At 41.4% G+C, this 19,178-nt stretch overlaps 1 pseudogene; it reads left to right on the plus strand.

The window, feature by feature from the left end:
- The window catches only part of LOC122213143, a 28,016-nt pseudogene extending 22,013 nt beyond the window's left edge, over nucleotides 1-6,003 (plus strand).
- The last annotated feature ends 13,175 nt before the right edge of the window (nucleotides 6,004-19,178 follow it).

Consider the following 19,178-nt stretch of genomic DNA (forward strand, 5'->3'; position numbering starts at 1 on the left):
TGAGCTGTCAGCACAGAGCCCTACGTGGAACTTGAACTCATGGACTGTGAGATGGTGACATGAGCTGAAGTCAGACACTTAACCAACTGACCCACCCAGGTGCCCCTGAGACAGATATTTTAATTACTAGTCACGTTTGTATCTGAGTCCAAGTGCTGTGGCTGATGGCAGTCAACAGTGAGGCTGGGAGCTGAATGGATTAAATGACCCTCTTTGTGGCAATGGCTCAGGCTTTCTGGTGAGGTTGGAGTGGGAGTGGGAAGCATTTAAGAATTTTCTTTCTTGAGACCCCAAAACAAAAGCATCTCTATGTTGTTTTTTTTTTAATGTTTATTTATTTTTGAGAGAACTGAGCAGGGGAGGGGTGGGGGGGTGGGGAGACAAAGTGTTCTAAGTGGGCTCTACGCTCATTGAGCCCAAGGTGGGGGGGGGTGGAATTCATGAACCCTCGATCATGACCTGAGCTGAAGTCAGATCCTCAACACGCTGAGCCACCCAGGTGCCCCCAAAGCATCTCTATGTTGTAAAGATATCTGATCCCCAGTGCTCTGTAGGCTTGTGAAATTTTCAAGACCAGACTCAGCTCGAAGCTATGTAAAGAAAATGCAAAATATCAACACGTTGATTTCCCTGCATTTCACACCTGTGCTTCTCCCTACACACCCTCTCCCCCCACCACTTGCTTGAGCAGCAGATTCCCAGCCAGATCTAACTCTGGCCCCACAGAAATGAACATGCTTACAACACCAAGTGAGTCAGTTCCTGCTGTAGTTTCCCACCCAAACCCTGTTTTGAGTTAAGATTAATCAATGTATTGAAATTGAAATCATTTCTTCTTTGTTTTCTCCCTTGTTCTAAGTTACCACCCCAATCTCAAGGCATGGTAAATATATAAACAGTTTATTATGGAATAGATTCCCATCCCTTTTTGTTATACTTTTTCTATTTGCAACTTTTCAGTGCCTCTCCGTTTGGAGAGAGAATTATCTGCCCATTCCCACCCCCATCCAGCTCCTTCCAGCAAACTAACGAAGCTCTAACTTATTCTTTGGTTGGTTGTATAACATTCTGTTTTAGTGGCATTCCAAAGTTTATTCAGCCCTTCCCTTTATTAGTTCACACTATTTGCAAGATTTTTGTCATTATAAACAGATCTGTAATCAGCATATTTGTCTCCTATTCTTTTCAATACTTATGCTTGCATTTCTATGGGATATATTTCCAGCAGTCAAATCTGAATCAAGAGTATGTCTATTTTCAACTTCAAGTGATTTCAATAAATTGCTTTTTAAAAATGTGCTGAAACAATGTACATTTCCAGCTGTACATGTTATCACTTATTGATTGTTATCAATCTGATGGTTATAAATGATATCTGGTTGTTACCTACCTTTGTCATTTCTCTGACTGTGAGGGAGGTGGAGAATATTTTCATGTCTATTGGATGTATTATTTGGGTTTTCGTCTTCTAGGAAGTGTCTATTCATAGTGATTGTCTATTTTTAAATTGAATCATTTTTTTCCTGTCCCCACTAATTTGTAATAGCATTTTAATTATATTCAAAATCCTTAAGTATATTTAAAGGCTATCCATGACCCATTGTAATCTGGCGAGCCAGCTACTTTTATAAAAATTTTGATTATTTCAAATACGGTAGGGTAAGTTTTTCCTCTCCCATTTCATCTTTTTAAAAAGAAAGCTATAGGAAATTCTATTGTGCTAATTCAGATGAATTTTAAAATAACATTTTAGAACGGTATCACTCAGATCATTTACACTAATATACAGATCATCAACATCTTTTGATTTTAGGGAAAAGGCTAACTTATTTAAACAAGTCTGTATTCAAGCCTCATGTTCTTATTTAGTTTTCTTTATACCTCTCACTAGAGCTATTTTTACATAGTTTGTATTTATTATTTAGTGACTCAAATCCACCCGTTTTTAAAAGTTTGCTTAATTATGCTTTACATTTCAGAGAAATTTTAAAGAAAAAGTTATACATAATTCTGTGCCATGAGGCTTGGAAGGAAACATGACTCAAGCGTTTGGAAAGATGTCAAAAATTTAATCCTTTGAAAACGTAATAAATGATTTCAATGAGGCATCTGTTAGAACAGGGCAACTGACAAGCAGCTTCCAGTGTATTCTCCCTTGATGTCTCCCCAAAACATCCAGAAAGACACAGGAAAGGTTAAAAACAAAATGAAACTGAAAACTGACATGGGCAGTTGACCTAATGTTAGATCCTGAGAGCAACTGACACCAATTATATGGCAGACGACACAGGATTGAAAAAAAAAAAAAAAAAAAAAAAGACAAGGCTTATGGAATATCCTGGTTTTACCGAAGGAAACCAAACCACCTAAGCAAAGAGAGGGGACGTTTTGTATCTCCTTCACCAAGTATCCCAGGGAGCAAAGCCTCAGGGCTTTGTCTGAAAAAGGAAATGGTATCATCATTCTTCCACCTCCAAGATGTTGATTTGGGAGTTGACCAGCATTCTGTCTCCTCTACTGTTTCTTTCTCCATCTCTCTTGTCTTTATTTATTTACTTATTTGAAGACGTAGGGAAAGATTCAACCAAACCACAGGCAACCATTCCTTGCTAACGCTCAGGTACCACTTTGTGAAGGAAGCCAAAGGCCACTATTACTGCCACCTTGTCTCTTACAGTCATCTTTCCGCATTGCAGCAGAGATCGCCCTCCACGTGTTGTCGGACAGTGGATGTGGAGGGGTGAGTTCGTGGCACACTCACCTGGCTGTCCTCTCTTGTTTTACTCCTTTATGTATCCACGCCCCTTTCCTTCCCTGCCGCCATTCTTACTCTCTAGGCATCCTTTTTTTAAAGTATAAATCCTTAAATTTTAGATAAAATATATCGCATTTTCCCTATTGTTTAGTCTTCTGGCATTCTAAGAAGGCCTAGTCCAGAAATCTTGAGTGAACTGCTATCAAACACTGCAGAAGCTGTAAAAAATAAAACAACTAATCGCAAGGGTTGGACAACAACCATCACAGGACTATAATCCTCGAGAAATGAGAGCACATGAGATGAGCTTCACCTAAACTCAGCTTTCTCTTCCAGTACATTTTCCAAACCATGGCACAGGAAAATGGAGCCCAAGCAGTATATAAAATTCAACATTGATTATCATAAAACTCTCAGCAAACTAGGAACAAACAATAACTCTCTAGGGTTGCCTGTGTGGCTCAATGGGTTAAGTGTCTGACTCGTGATTTCTGCTCAGGTCGTGATCTCACAGTTCCTTTGATCAAGCCCTGCATCAGGGTCTGTGCTGACAGTGTGGAGCCTGCTTGCGATTCTCTGTCTCCCTCTCTCTCTCTGCCCTTCCCCTCACTTTTAAAAACTAGATACATAAACGTTAAAAAAAGTAATTTCCTAATCTTGATACAGAAAATATATAAAAGTTAAAGATAATGATATAGTCAATGGTGAAAGATTGAACACTTTCTCCTTGATTTCAGGAATGGAACAAGGATGTCCAATATAACCTCCCACATTCAACATTGTATTAGAAATTCTACTCCGTTCAATAAATAAAGAAAAAACAAAATATATGAAAATTGGAAAGTACTACAACAGCCTTTGGTCTTGGATAACATGACTGCATAGAAAACCCAAAGTAGTCACAAACTGACTATTACAATCAATAAGCGAATTTAACAGAATTTCCGAATTTATTCAGAAATTTTCAGAATTTATTCAGAATTTCTGAATCCAAGATCAGCAGAAAATGATATTAATTCTATATGTTATGAACAATAGTAACAAGCAGTTAGAAAATAAATGGCATGTCTAAGAGTATGAAAAATATAAAATATCCAGAAACAAATTTACTGAAAGGTATGTAAGACCTCTACACTGATCACTACAGACCAGTGTTGAAAAGGTAAAGAAAACCTAAACAAATGGTGTAATAGTTAGCTATTTTGTGTCCAATATTACCACACATTTTTACTTAAAACATTTCTTCTTTCAGTTTCTGTGGATCAGAAGTTCAGACACACTTAGCTAGGTTCTCCAGCTCCAGATCTTACCACGTTGCAGTCAAGGTTCTGATGGACAGGATGCTCACCCGGAGATTTTGAGTGGAGAAGAATCTACTCCCAGACTAACTCATTTTGTTGGCAGAATTCATTTCCTTGTGGCTGTAGAAGTGTGAGCTTCTTTATTGGCCGTCTGCTAGATGCTCAGTTCCTAGAAGCTGCCTGCATGTCCTTGCCATGTGGCCCCTTTGCAGGAAGTTTAGAAGGTGGTAGTTTGCTTCTTCAAGTGCAGCAGGAGAACAATAGTAAATTTGATAGCAAGGTGGACTCTTGTATAACATAATGTAATCACTGCAGTGACATCCCGTCACCAGTGTCATATTCTCTTGGTTAGAAGCAAATTCTAGGTCCCAAGCCACACTCAAAACAAGGAGATTATAGAAAAGAATAAAGCCCAGGATGTGGGATCATGAGAATCACGATGGTGATCTATTATGTCCATGGATTGAAACACTCAATAGTGTTAATATAGGCAATTGTGCCAAAATTGACCTATACATTCAGATCATAACCATCAAAATCCCAGCAGAAAGTTTTTCTTGTACATTGACAGATTTCTGATCTTAAAATTCTTTTTTTTTTTAATTTTTTATGTTTATTTTATTTTTTAGAGAGAGAAACAGAGCGCGAGTGGGAGAGGGACAGAGAGAGAGAGAGAGAGAGAGAGAGAGAGAGAGAGAGAGACAGGATCTGAAGCAAGCTCCAGGCTCTGAACTGTTAGCACAGAGCCCAGTGTGGGGCTTGAACTCACAGACTGCAAGATCATGACCTGAGCTGAAGCTGGCGCTCAACTGACTGAGCCCCCCAGGCACCCCTAAAATTCTAAAATAATAGAGAAATGCAGTTTCTAGCAGAGTCAAGGCAATCTTGAAGGAAAAATGTTGGGAGATTTTCACTACCAGATTGCAAGATTTACTGTAAACCTACAGTAATTGAGATAAAATGATATTAGCACAAAGATAGACAAAAATGCCAATGGAACAGAATAAATTAGTCCAGAAATAGACTCACACATACACTATCTTTTGATTTATAATAAAGGCACCACCACAATTCTCTAGGAAAAGGACTCTGTTCTCAAAAATTAGTGCTGGAGAAACTGTAGGTCCACATAAAGAAGAAAATGATCCTGTTCTTTCAATGGTGCTTCAGAGGCAGTAGGCTGCTTTAGGATGAAGCTGGAATCTCTTTCCCAGCTACTGGCTGCCAGAAACTCATTGAAATGGACAATAAATGCAAACTTTTCACCTTTTATGGGAAGTGTATGGCCACAGAAGTTGCTGCCGATGCTGTGGGTAAAGAGTGGAAAGGTTACATGGACTCAATCAGTGGTGGCAATGACAAACAAGGCTTCCTCATGAAGCAGGGGGTGTTGACCATGGAAGTGTCTGCCTGCTGCTGAGTAAGGGACATTCCTGCTACCGACCAAGGAGGACTGGAGAAAGAAAGCGTAAATCTGCTCAGAGTTGCATTTTGCATGCCAATCTCAGTGTTCTCAACTTGGTCATTGTAAAAAAAAAAAGAAGAAGAGAAGGAAATTCCTGGACTCATTGATACTACTGTGCCTCATCACCTGGGACCCAAAAGAGCTAGGAGAATCTGTGCAAACTTTTCGATCTCTCTAGAGAAGATGATGTCCAGCAGTACGTTGTGAGAAAGCCCCTAAACAAAGATGGTAAGAAACCTAGAACCAAAGTCCCCAAGATTCAACATCTGGTTACTGCACGTATCCTGCAACACAAACATTGGGGTGTGGCTCTGAAGAAACAGTGTACTAACGAAAATAAGGAAGAGGCTTCAGAATATGCTAAAATTTTGGCCAAGAGAATGAAAGAGGTCAAAATAACATGCAACGAGAAGATTGCCAGGAGATAGAGGCTGTCCTCTCTGAAAGCTTCTGCCTTTAAGTCTGAGTCCAGTCAAAAATGAGATTTTCTAAGAGTAACAGATAAATAAGATCAGACATAAAAAAAAGAAAGACAATGATCCTTAATTCCCTACCTCACACCATACTAAAAACTTAATTCGTGGTGGCTCGTAGATCGAGATCTTCTCAAAGAAAATGTAGAATAGCATCTTCATGACTTTGGGAGTAACAAAGATATCATAAACAGAATCCCACAAAAACTAAACATAAAAGGAAAGACAATCGTTCTGACTTTAGTGTAATCATGAACTTTTGTTTATTAAAAGATGTCATTAAGAATGTGAATAGGCAGGTGAAAAACTGAGACATATCCCTTAAGATCAGGAACAGAACAAAGATGTCACTCTCAAAACTTTTATTCAACACAGTACTGGAAGTCCTAGTCACGACAATCAGGAAAGCACATAGAATTCCATTCAGCAGAAGCATACACAATGAAAGAAAAAGAAAAAAAAAAAAAAAAACTTGATCCTATCCCTAAATTGTGGCTACTGATGATAAGTTTAAGTAAAGTGCAATTCATGGTATGAAAGGAAAACTCTTTTTTTCCCCTAGATCATGAAGATATTTTCTTATAACAACTTCTATTAACATTTTAGCTTTATCTTTTACTTATAGGCCTGTCACCTATCTGGAGCCTACACTTGCATACCATTTTAGGTAAGGATCCAGTTTTATTTTTCTTGGGCTACTGGCCCCCGTCCTTGCTCCTTGAAATAATTTTCATCTTCATTATGCATTAATTTCCATTAATGCATGGATCTAAATTCCCAGTTCTATTCTATTTGTTTTCAGGCCAATCCTATACTGTTGCCATTACTGTGGCCTAGTGGTAGGCATTCATTGAAAGGAGAGCAAATTCCTTCTCAAAGTTAAGTTAGTTATTCATAGACCTTATCCTTCAACAGACATTTAGAACAAATCAGGTTCGTTATAAAACCGCCAAACCAGAATTTTGACCGGGATTGAATTGAATCGTGTTATTTCAACTCCTATATTTTTTATATTTTACATTTCATCTGGTTCTTTTTAATGACTTCTTCCTGCTTCAGATTAATAATATCCCCCTTCCCAGATGCCCTGGAGGTATTGCTGTGCTTCCTTTCAATTCACTATTCATCTGATCTAAAGATTCTTCTTTTTGCAGTATGTTTTCTTTGTACTCGTTGATATTTTTTTAAATAGTTATGTTCTTCTCTCATGTGTCCTTTTGGCCTGCGACTTTAAGTCTCCCTGGGAATAGCAGCTACCTTATCCTGTAACGTGCATACAAGAAAGGTCAAAACACACACTCCAGTTCTCATCCTACTAAACAGTTTAGGGGAGGCAAGGGGATGAACCTAAGAGCTCCACTGTTCATCTCTTCGCTGCTACTCCACCAGTCAACTCTTGGACCGCAAAGCCATCTACAAATTCATCCAAAGAAACAGAAATCCACCAGCTCTAAGATTTGGGAGGGGAACGGGAAGGGCCGGATGTCAAAGGCCTGGACTCGTTGCCTCATCTAGTTTCCTCATCTCTGCAGAGCTTTTATGAAGTTGATACTTCCCTACCCATGTGGGGTACCCTACAGAGATAGGACTTGCCAATTTCCTCCAGTTGAATGGGACAGGCCGCAGAAGAACATAAAATGCTCTTGATGTCCTATATCTTGATTGAAATGTGGTTCACATGGGACATATATATTTGTCAAAATCGTTGACCTGTACACATGAGATCTGTACATCCCACTGTGTAAACAGAATACCTGGGAATGACAGGACATCCATTACCATCATCTTTTATTATACTGTTATTGAACACTGACCTGGAAATACTAGTATTAAAATAAGTTGTAAATGAAATCGGGATTATAAATATTAGAAGGAAAGAAGTAATATTGTATTTGTTAGCTCTTACCATATTTCCTCTGGAATCCCCAAAAACTTATTGAAAAAAAATAGAACTATGGAGAGTTTAGTAAGATTGCCAGTTAATCAATAAACCCACGTTGATCTATAACTGGGGTCACAGTTCAAACGCATACAGCGTTTTCACCTAATGAAAATGGATGAAAGAAAATAAATTGTGAGGAAGGCAGTACAAATTTTTTATTATATTGAATTTTGGTTTAAACGAGCAATGTAAACATTTGTTATACTAAAGATTACATTTTAAATTTCAAGTAGAAAAAATATACATTGAGAAATCAGAACAACTTTATTTTACAAATTTTTCTCACTTGGGGATGCTGATTTCAGCCTGACAAATAGGACACATTTTGTAGTAAGATAGCAATACCAAATTTGATGTTTCCATTGTAATGTGCAGAACAGGATTCAACCTTTGAAGCCTTTAACTGAGAGTAATATTTCTTTTCGTACGGTTTCATATTTCATAAGAGAAAACAGCTGCTCACAAATTTAGGAAATTCCTAACCTAACATAATCTTTGTCTGATGATTTTTCTATTTAGTGCAGTCACACCCCGGATATCCACACAATTCTCATGGAATGATGTAAACATGTGTCACTGTATGCTCTGAGCTCAGAAACTTCCACGTGTAGCTCTTCATTCAGCCTTCTTCTGATAAAGATGAAGTGAGCATTATTGGTTACTTCTCTCAAAATGAGAGGCTGGCATACAGTAGGCTGTGTACACTCTATGGTTCACAGGTTAAGAGCACTGATTCTGCAGCCAGACTGTGTGAATTCTATCCTAGCTCTAACACTCAGGAACTATGACCTGGGGCTAATTTTTCAAACTTTTGGGGCCTCAGTGCATCATCAATAAAGGGATAACAATTATAGCACCTGTATCAGAGGGAAGATTATATTATCAAATACATGCAAGGCTCTTAGAACAATGCCCAGTGCATGACAAGCACATTGTATTAGTTATTATTACGAACCTGTTTTTGAACTTAGCCTTTAATGCCACTATTAGGGAATGCAGTTCATGCTGACATGGTTTCATTTTTGGAAGCTGATTGCAATGAAAGAAAGTGAGCCGAGGCTGATTTCCATCATATCTGACAGTGTTAAATCATAACTGAGTATCTATCTATAGGCTGTCTTATAGAATATTTTCAGAGTAGGTAGGAATGTTTGGCAAAGCGGAGGCCAAGTCTTTGTTTCTTCTGTGTGAGGTGAGGTGGGGTATTTTCCTTGAATGATCTAACAAGTCAGTTCATTTCTAATCCACATCTACCCTCTGTGAAGAGCATACTCATGTGCATCCAAGTCATTGACAAGGGCATTGAAACTTTGTCTCAAGATCCAGCGACTTGAGGGTATCCAGGCCATGGTGTTAATTAACCCACATTCATGCTATATTCTGTCTCTAATTCTTTAACTCAAAGTGAGTATTTACTTCATTTGAGGCAGCAAGTAAATGAAAAGTTAGTACCTTAGATGTAGATTTCCCGACAAATAAGGCGGTAACCCTTAGCATGGAAGGAACATCATCTGTAGTTAGATTTTCCAATTTTGACAGATTGTATTAAAATTCTTAACATAACACACAAAAATAAGTTATTCCTTGACTTTGCATTTTCATGGACACTGTGTCCAAATTTTCTTTTGGTGTGTAAGATTTCTCATTGCCACCATAAGTTAACATAACTTACAAGGCAGTGTTATTATTTTTGTCTTCATATCAGCTATGATAGAAAATGCCATGAGTGACTTAAAATTTCACGGCAGTCTTTCTATAACTTCTTAGCCATATTTCAATATGCTGAAGGCATTCAGGAAAAATGTAAGCTTCTATAACAAAATACAGTGGCATAAAGAAAGGAGAAATGTATTTCACTCCCGTCGAATAGTTTCAAAGTGTGTGGAGCCCTGGTTGGCTGGGCTACTCTGCTTCATGCATCATTTGCAGGTTCCATCTTGTTCTAGCCTTTCTTGAGGTGTTTATCTTGTCCACATGATTGAAATGTGGTTCTGAGGACCCACTCTCAGGAAGAGAAAGTACTGAAGAACATGATAAGCATTTTTCTCAACAAATGACACAGAAAGAATATCTATCCCTTTTGCTCACGTTCCATACATTGACACATTACACAGGTATTAACTTAATCACATGGCCACCATTGCCACAAAGGAGGCTGGGAAACGTAGTTTCTAGCATGGCGTCCATACAGTATTTGGCAGAAAACTATCAACCTCCACCAGACAGAGCAACTGCTATTTCCCATTAAATTAATATTTGTAAATGTTTGTGAGAATCACGCAATTTTTGCTGCACTGAATAGACATTCATATAAATTTATTATCTAGAAAATATTCTGACACCTAGGCGATTTTTTCCATTTAACGTAGGTCTTTATGTTACTGCAGCACGACTATTTTATTCAAGTTCTGAAATTAAAATTCAGGTCCTTTTATTTCAATTTATTCAGATTTAAATCACTTACCTTTTCCATGTATAGGAATCTACACGTATTTCTATACATATAATCTATGTGTGTGTGTGTGTGTATATATATATATATATATACTTTTATACACACACGTATATACATACATACACATTTAACGAGCTCTGGCTTGTTATAAAATGACATCTTAATAAAATTTGCATTTCACACTTGAAATGACATGCTTCTCTTTCAAAATTAGTCTCTCTTGTTTTTTTTCAAACATCTATTCTCTTAGTCTTTTAGTCTTTTATTCTCCCAGATTTTGATAGAAACATAGATAGGAGAAATAGTTTATTTTTCATAACTTTAGATACGGAAAACAGTATTGTAAGTATCATTATAAGTGGTAACTGGCATTCAATCTCCATGTGCAAGAAGCCAGGGTGGGGGAACAAGCCTGTGCTCCCCGGGAGCCCTGTGCTCCATCCACGTGCACAGCCCCTGCATCAGAAACAGGCTCAGGGCTCCAAGATCAAGATCGTCCGCCTTATAAAAGAATCTGGGGTCCCCTGGATGGGTCAGTCGGTTAAGCGCCTAACTCTTAATTTCGGCTCAGGTCATGATCTCATGGCTCGTGAGTTCGAGCCCTGCATCAGGCTCTAAGTTGACAGTGCAGAGCCTGCTTGAAATTCTCTGTCTCCCTCTCTCTCTGCCCCTCTCCCACTTGCCCTCCTCTCAAAATAAATAAACATTAATTTTTTTTTTTTTAAAGAATCTGGAACTCTGGATTTCTATTGCAATCCCCCTATTCGAACAATATATATGGTCAATTACCTCAAATTAGAAAACAGAGTAAAACAGTGAGGACAAAACTACCACGTGGACAGGCCACGAGTGCACAGGTCCCCCATACGCGCCTGTGGGCTGGGTTGTACCTCTTCTAAACAGTTGAAGACTCTGAAAGAAAAGACTGAGGACACCCCCGGCAGCCCCCTGAGAGAAGGAATTCTGCTCCAGGAAACCTTTGGATTTGGGAATGTGTATCAGGTCTCCCTTAGCTTCCCAACCTACCAGCTTGCCCTGAGGAGTACGGACGTGTGCCAGCCCCACAGTGACACGAGCCGGTTCCTTGAAATCTCTCTCTTTCTCTCGGGGCACCTGGGTGGCTCAGTGGGTTGAGTGTCTGACTCTTGATTTCAGCTCAGGTCGTGATCTCACAGTTCGTGAGTTTGAGCCCTGCATCAGGCTCCACGCTGACAGTGAGGAGCCTACTTGAGATTTTCTCTCTCCCTCTCTCTCTGTCCATCCCCCACTGGCTCGTTCATGCTCTCTCAAAATAAATAAAAACTTAAAAAAAAAAAATCTCACTCTCTGTCTCTCTCCATGCACGCACACACGTCTTATGGTTCTGTTTTCTGGAGAACCCTGACTAATACAGCTACGTACATTCTCATCGTTCTAAATTCAGTGAAACGTGAAATGCTCACCAGGATGATGATGGGGAGGAGGATGATAATGATTAGGAAGCCAATGACTTTTATGTGTGTGGAAGGGCCCATTGACTACATGGTTTTCAAGTCAGCCTTGAAAAATAAATACATATAAATATCAAAAGTAAATATTAAGTAATAAATGCACAGAGGAAAATGTGTCATACCAGGACCATAACATATATACAGGGATAGGTAACAGCACAACGCTAGAATATCAAACCAAAGAATTTGTAAAACCAAAGACCAAAATATATTTAAGCATTTAATGTATAATAAGTGTGGAATTTCAAATAAGTGAAGAAAGGATGTATTTAATGAATACAAGATTTGGGGACAACCAATGAAGCATTTTGAAAAACAATAATTTACTTTCTATATTCTGACCATAAACTACATAAATTCTGCATTCCGACCATAAGCCACATAAATTCTATATTCTGACCATGAGCCACAAATTAAAGATATAAATGTAAAATGAGGGGCACCTGGGTGGCTCAGTCAGTTAAGCATCCGACTTCAACTCAGGTCGCGATCTTGCAGTTTGTGGGTTTGAGCCCCATTGGGCTCTGTGCTGACAGCTCAGATCCTGGAGGCTGCTTTGGAGTCCATGTCTCCCTCCCTCTCTCTGCACCTCCCTTGTTTGTTCTCAGTCTCCCAAAAATGAATAAATTTAAAATTTTTTTTAAATAAATAAATGTGAAATGAATATACAAAATATGAAAGCAAACATAGATCAATACAAATATAGCCTTGGATAGAGATGACTTTTTAAGTATCATGCTAACACAGGAATTTTAAAACCATCATCACATTTTATCATATTAACACTCACAAATAAAAAATATTTGCAAACCAATGAGAGGAAATTATTTAGAAGTGAATAAGAAAGGTGCAATTACCTAAATACGAAAATAAAGTACAAGAAAGGCCATTTATGAAAGAAGAGAAACAAATAGCTTATATATGTTGAAAAAATTCAACCTCATAAAGATTCCAAATTAAAAAGCATTGGAATACTACATTTGACCTTCGACATTAGAAAAATGCTAATAGACATAGAAAATAGATATAGAAACTGAAAACGGTAAAATCTTTTTGGGGGTCAGCTTCCAAATATATGTGTACGTGTTGTGTGTATGTAAGTGAAGATTATGTGTGTGTGTGTGTGTGTGTGTGTGTGTACATAAGGATATATTCTCTATTAAAAATTTTATTCACTTGTATCCAACAATTCCTCCTATGGGACTACATCATAAGTCCAGGTCGTATCGTTTCATTGTGAAAATAAACACACACCAAAAAACAAATAATCCAGAAGCTTGCCTGAGCCGATGGAGAGGAGGCTTATTGCTACAGAGTCAAAACTGAGAGAAATATGTGAGGTCATGTGAGACAGACATGGCAATGGGAGGCCTCAGTGAGAACACACACAGCACTCAGCCTGTCCCTTGCTTTACCTAGGAGCCCTGAGAGCAAACTCTGAGAGGAGGAATGTAAGGGAACTGGGAAGGTTTATACTAAACTAAAGCAGTAATCATGAATTGTGCAAAGATGTATCTAAAAAAATTTGCTTATGAAAATTATATGTCATACAATGTCTAAATTCATTGTCTAAATTGTAGTAATCCCACATAATGGCAAAATCTATGGGCATTTAAATTATGTTATAGAATACTATTTAATAACAGAGACAAGCAGTTACCATATCATCTCTATCGTTATGGGGAAAAATAAATTTAAAAAAATTAAATGTGTGTGAATTAAATTTACATTTAAATTATAAATCAGTTACTGGCATGTGACTCAAAATTGAGAGGTTACTTCTTTCATGCCCATTTAACAGCATAGCAGTGGCTCAAATCTCCATGACTACTTTGACTACGCAAAGTAGACATTTCAGCCCTTCCCAAGGTCTCCTTGTTCAGTGTTTCTAGGGCTTCTGGTAGTTGGCTTCCTGTGGTCTGGTTTTCGACGGGGCTCCTGCCATCCCCTGGGACACGGCTTTCTCCCCTACAAGGGCTTCTCGAAGTCTCAAGACTGATTGCTCATGCTCTCTGCTCCCTGCTCACAACCGTGTCTCTATTGCTGGCACAGACGTGACTTTGCTGACTAGATTAACAGAAAGGATAAGACTGGAATTTTCTATGAGATGTTAATTAAATTTCATGGCTAAATAAAGGAAATAGCACGAAGATGAACAAAGAGGAGCTGCTGGATATGGACATGTAAAGAGCCCACCTACCAAGGCTTGGGTGAGGCATCCTCGGGGAGCAGGATTCCTCCCTTGCACCCTGGCCCAGCTGCACCAGCTGGGGACTGCTCCCATGCTGAACGCTGGGTCGTCTGGCCTCAGATCCAGGACCCAGGCCTCCACAAAGCTCCTAGAGAGAGACTCTGCCTCCTCTTATCCCATCTACGATTTACATGTAAATCTATTTAAATTTTTATTTATTTATTTTTATTTAGATAAAATTCACATACTTTACAATTCACCATCTTCGGGATGCCTGGGTGGCTCAGTTGGTTGAGCATCTGACTTTGGCTCGAGTCACGGTCTTGCAGTTTGTAAGTTCGAACTCCCCATAGGGCTCACGGGATTCCTTTGGGATTCACAGAAGCACAATTGGAGATTCCCTTCACGTTACACACACACACACACACACACACACACACACAGCGCCAAGTGAACTGCGGCCGTCTGTGCCCCCTCATGCACTAGGACTAAAGACCTCTGGAGAGCCAGTGCCTCCCGTGTCTGCATTCCCAGAATTCGGTGGTTGCCAAGAGTGACCATTAAGTAATTGTGCGTTGAGTCATTTTGCTCATGACACATTGTTATAGATGGCCACCCATTTGGAGTATTTAATTTTTTTTAATGTTTCTTTGTTTTTGAGAGAGAGAGTGTGTGTGAGTGGGGGAAGGGCAGAGAGAGAGGGAGACACGGAATCCGAAGCAGGCTCCAGGCGCTGAGCTGTCAGCACAGAGCCCGATGCGGGGCTCGAACTCACAAGCTGTGAGATCATGACCTGAGCTTAACCGACTGAGCCACACAGGTGCCCCAACAAAACGCCTTTTAAAAAATAAAGCAAAAAAAAAAAACAAAAAAAACCCCATGCTATTTAGTTTTTTTTAATGTTTATTTTTGAGAGAGAGAGAGACAGAGTGCCAGCAGGGGAGGGGCAGAGAGAGAGGGAGACACAGAGTCCGAAGCAGGCTCCAGGCTCTGAGCTGTCAGCACAGAGCCCGACACAGGGCTTGAACTCACGAACCGAGAGATCATAACCTGAGCAGAAGCCAGGTGCTTAACCGAATGAGCCACCCAGGCGCCCTAGACAACCCCACACTCTCCTAACAGAACTAAGTCCAGTTCCTCTTCAGGAGCCACTCAGCAGGATGCACAGCATGCAGCCAACTAACCCTCAGTGTCCAGCTCCTGGTCTCGAGCTTCAAAGCATCCTTGGAGGTGTCCCTGATTGTTGCTGCCCCCACTACTCAGCTGTAAGGGGTAGATCACTGCCTGGACACGCTGAGGCTTATGCAGGCTTAAATCCCCATTCAGGCTTGAGAAGGAGAAGCCCAGAGAATGACCCGAGCCTGCCTGTCCGCTGGCCAGAGGTCCTCTGTCCAAGCTTGGATGTCCTGTCTGAAGACCATCCCCTGATGACTGGCGGCCTGGGGAAAGCGTAGCTCGTCTTCTCTTTGCTCACAGCAGCCTTCTCCACGGCAGCCTCCCTGGATTGCACCCCCTGTTCAAGAAATAGCCGAAGGTGATGGGCGTGGGTGGGGGGAAGTCACAACCAGGATACCCGAGCTTGTCAGGTGGAAGGGGAAGTGCCAAATTGGAGGGAGCAGGAAAGGAAAGAAGTGTTATGAGGTTATGAAATAACCTGCCCTGCCTGTTGTGAGGAGGAAATGCACTGCCTTTCTCTCCGGAATCCTTTATGAGGCCCCTGCCGCTAATGCAGAAGAAAAAACTAATCTCAGTCTGACCCAGTGATTCCCAAACGAGTCTGCACATTAGATCACCTGTGATCATAAAAACTCCCAAAGCCCAGACCTCACCCCTGCTGGTTAAAGCACCGTCCCTGGAACCGGAACCCGGAGCAGTAACACTAAAAGACGTGTGGATGCATTTGAGAACCTCGGGTAGACTGGTGGTTCTGGATTTGGCATCATCAAAATCCTCTCCCTGGAGGGCTTAAAACACAACCCCCGGGCCCCTCCCCGGGATTTCTGATTCTCCAGGGCAGGGGATGGAGCCTGAGAATTTGTATTTTTGCCAAGTTCTCAAGCGATGCTGATGCTACTGGTCCATGGACCACACTTTGAAAAACACTGATGGGGGCGCCTGGGTGGCGTAGTCGGTTAAGCGTCCGACTTCAGCCAGGTCACGATCTCGCGGTCCGTGAGTTCGAGCCCCGCATCAGGCTCTGGGCTGATGGCTCGGAGCCTGGAGCCTATTTCCGATTCTGTGTCTCCCTCTCTCTCTGCCCCTCCCCTGTTCATGCTCTGTCTCTCTCTGTCCCAAAAATAAATAAAAAACGTTGAAAAAAAAATTAAAAAAAAAAAACAAAACACTGATGGAGCTATTTAGAAACAGAGTCGGTAGTTAAAGCTGCCTTTGAGATTTCATTCACCCAGTGGGGGAAAACTGGTCTTTCGGATTCCTCTTTTCTGTGAAAGATGGAATTTCACCATCTGTGGGTTGGGGGAGGGATTCCCCCTCCATCGAGTCCTCGCAGACTGTCTGCTGGCATTGGAGGCTTATGTCTACAGGTGTTGGTTGACTTGGGATCTATCCTGGGATCACTCGGAGCCTGGTGGTCCTTCAGCTCTCCCGACCCCTACAAACCCTACTAGACCGGACTCTGCTTCTGCTTATGGAGTATCGCTTGGACCCCACTGCACTGGCCCCACGGCCAGCCCACAGAGGGTGAGGAACGCAAGGTCAGAGCCTCTCTTTGCCTGACCTTGTTGCTCTGCCCTTTGAGCTCTGCCACAAAAGGGAGGGGGGCAAGGCCCCTGTGCATCAAGGTCCCCACAAGCTTTGAGTCCTGGAGGGGAGGGGGAAGAGCACGCCCGGGTCATAAAGAACCGCTAGACTAGACTGAGGCACTGGGGCTGTCAGATGGACGGCCCACAGAAGCCGGAGCTGGGGCTCTCTCAAGTGTGACCTCTGTTATCACCCATGGCAGCTGCGCCTCAGCTCTACCGTCTTTTCTGGTCCAACTCCCTCATTAGAATTGGCTCTACTTCTGACTCCCATGTTCTGTAACATATTCCTGCATCATCTCTGGCAAGTGCCTCTTGCCTGACCATCAGCCCCGTGAGTGGTCTGAGGGGCACATGTGCCAAAATCACCTGGGCTGTGCATTGAGCAACGGGCTGTCAGGCGATACCCCAGACCTACTGACCCAGACGCTCTAGGGATGGGTTGGAAGAGGCTGCATGTTTATGGTACCCCAGATGGTTCTTCCGTACGCTAAACGTGAGGATGTCTGAACTGGGTGACTAGCTTCTGAGGACGGAAGCTGTGTGTTGTAGACAAGTGTATCTTCATCCTCTGGCACAGAACACACAGAGTCACCACGCAGAGGGCTGGATTCCAGAGTAGGGGTGGGGAGGGGATGATCATAGGTATGGTGACAGGGTGCTTGCAAATTGCGTGTGTGTGCATGTGTGTGTGTGTGTGTGTACAGTTGTATGTGCAGGTACACACACACCGCGTGTGTGTGCATGCGAGCGTGTGTGTGTGTGCAGGTGTATGTGTGCATGTGTGTATACAGATGTGTGTGAGGGCACGTGTGTGTGTGTGTGCGTGCACCCATCCTGCCAACACTATGAATTCTCCACCTTTGGAAGAGACCCCTGCTTTTGTTTTATGCTCACCGGAAGCGACAGTGATGCTTCAGACACTAGAGTGACAGTCTGTCGCTCTACAAGGGGAGACACAGGGAGACTGAGACCCACTGAGGGAACAGCCGGGTTCTTCCCTTTCAGGTGTCCTGGTTCTCGCTGGTGGAGCGAACGAGGGGACTGTGCTGTTTCACTGGTTCCTTCTCCGCCTGAGACTCTGCGGTTGTGTTCCCATAAGCCAAAAGCACGCATTACGTATCTTTTCTGTAAGCACACACAAATGTGTGTTGAAGGAATGCCTTCAACACAGGTGGCAAGTCACCGTCTGCAACGAAGCTTCAATAATAATGAAAAATCGCTGTCGTGTGGATAGCGCTTCTCACACTCCAGGCCCTTTTCCAAACCTTTACATACGTTACTCATCTAAACCTCCAGTTTTGAAACATTTCCCACTGGACAGAAGCACAGGTACAAAGACCTAAAGACGTTCGCCCAAAGTCACTGAGGCAGACGTGGAAGCAGGGGCTGAACCCAGACAGCTCCAGAATCCACCTTGGCTCCCTGAGCATACATTCCAGAAGGCTCCAGGGGTGATAACGATAGTCCTCCTCAGTCAGGCCCTCTTTCCTGAACATGCATCACCATCCTCTCGAATCAAGTCAAACTGGATGATCGGGTACAAACGTCTCGGGAGACAGAAGCCACCTTACAAACTATGGCATGTTTCTTCAAGCACTTTTTGCGTCCACGAGGAACACCAATTGGATAGATTGAGATAACTTTCTTTTAATTTTTTTTTATATTTTTAACGTTTATTTATTATTTTTGAGAAAGGCAGAGACAGAACCTGAGTGGGGGAGGGGCAGAGAGAGGGAGACACAGAACTCAAAGCAGGCTCCAGGCTCCTGCTGTCAGCACAGAGCCTGACACCGGGCTGGAACTCACCGAACTGTGAGATCATGACCTGAGCTCAAGTCGGACGCTCAACCGACTGAGCCACCCAGGTGCCCCGAGATAATTTCCTTTTTATTTGAAAACCACCAAAAGCCTTCACAATTCATATTGAATTTGCTTCTTCTTGTTCTTTATACCGTGTTGAACCCAGGTGGGATTTTGATATTATAAGTCACTGTCAATTTTATAGTTAAATCAACACCCAAAGTGCAGACTTTACTACCGAGTCAGGGTTAGGCGAAGTATTATAATATGTAACTGTATTTCAGGATTGTAAAATTTCTACTTAAAGTAGTATAACCAACATAACATTAAATTATGTCATAATCATTCTGCAATGCACACAAAATTTGGGGGCATCCCACTGATAATGATGGATAGTTTCAATAATTTGTACCTTTTCTAACAAAACGAGAGAGTCCATTTTGCTTGTTAAAATGCATAGTGATTTACAATAGTCAAAACTACATTTGGCAGCAAGTTATGTTAAAGACAAGAGAGGTAGGAAATATTTTCTTGATTAGATAAT

This window comes from Panthera leo, chromosome A2, assembly GCF_018350215.1.
Source record: "Panthera leo isolate Ple1 chromosome A2, P.leo_Ple1_pat1.1, whole genome shotgun sequence".
Taxonomy (NCBI): Eukaryota; Metazoa; Chordata; class Mammalia; order Carnivora; family Felidae; genus Panthera; species Panthera leo.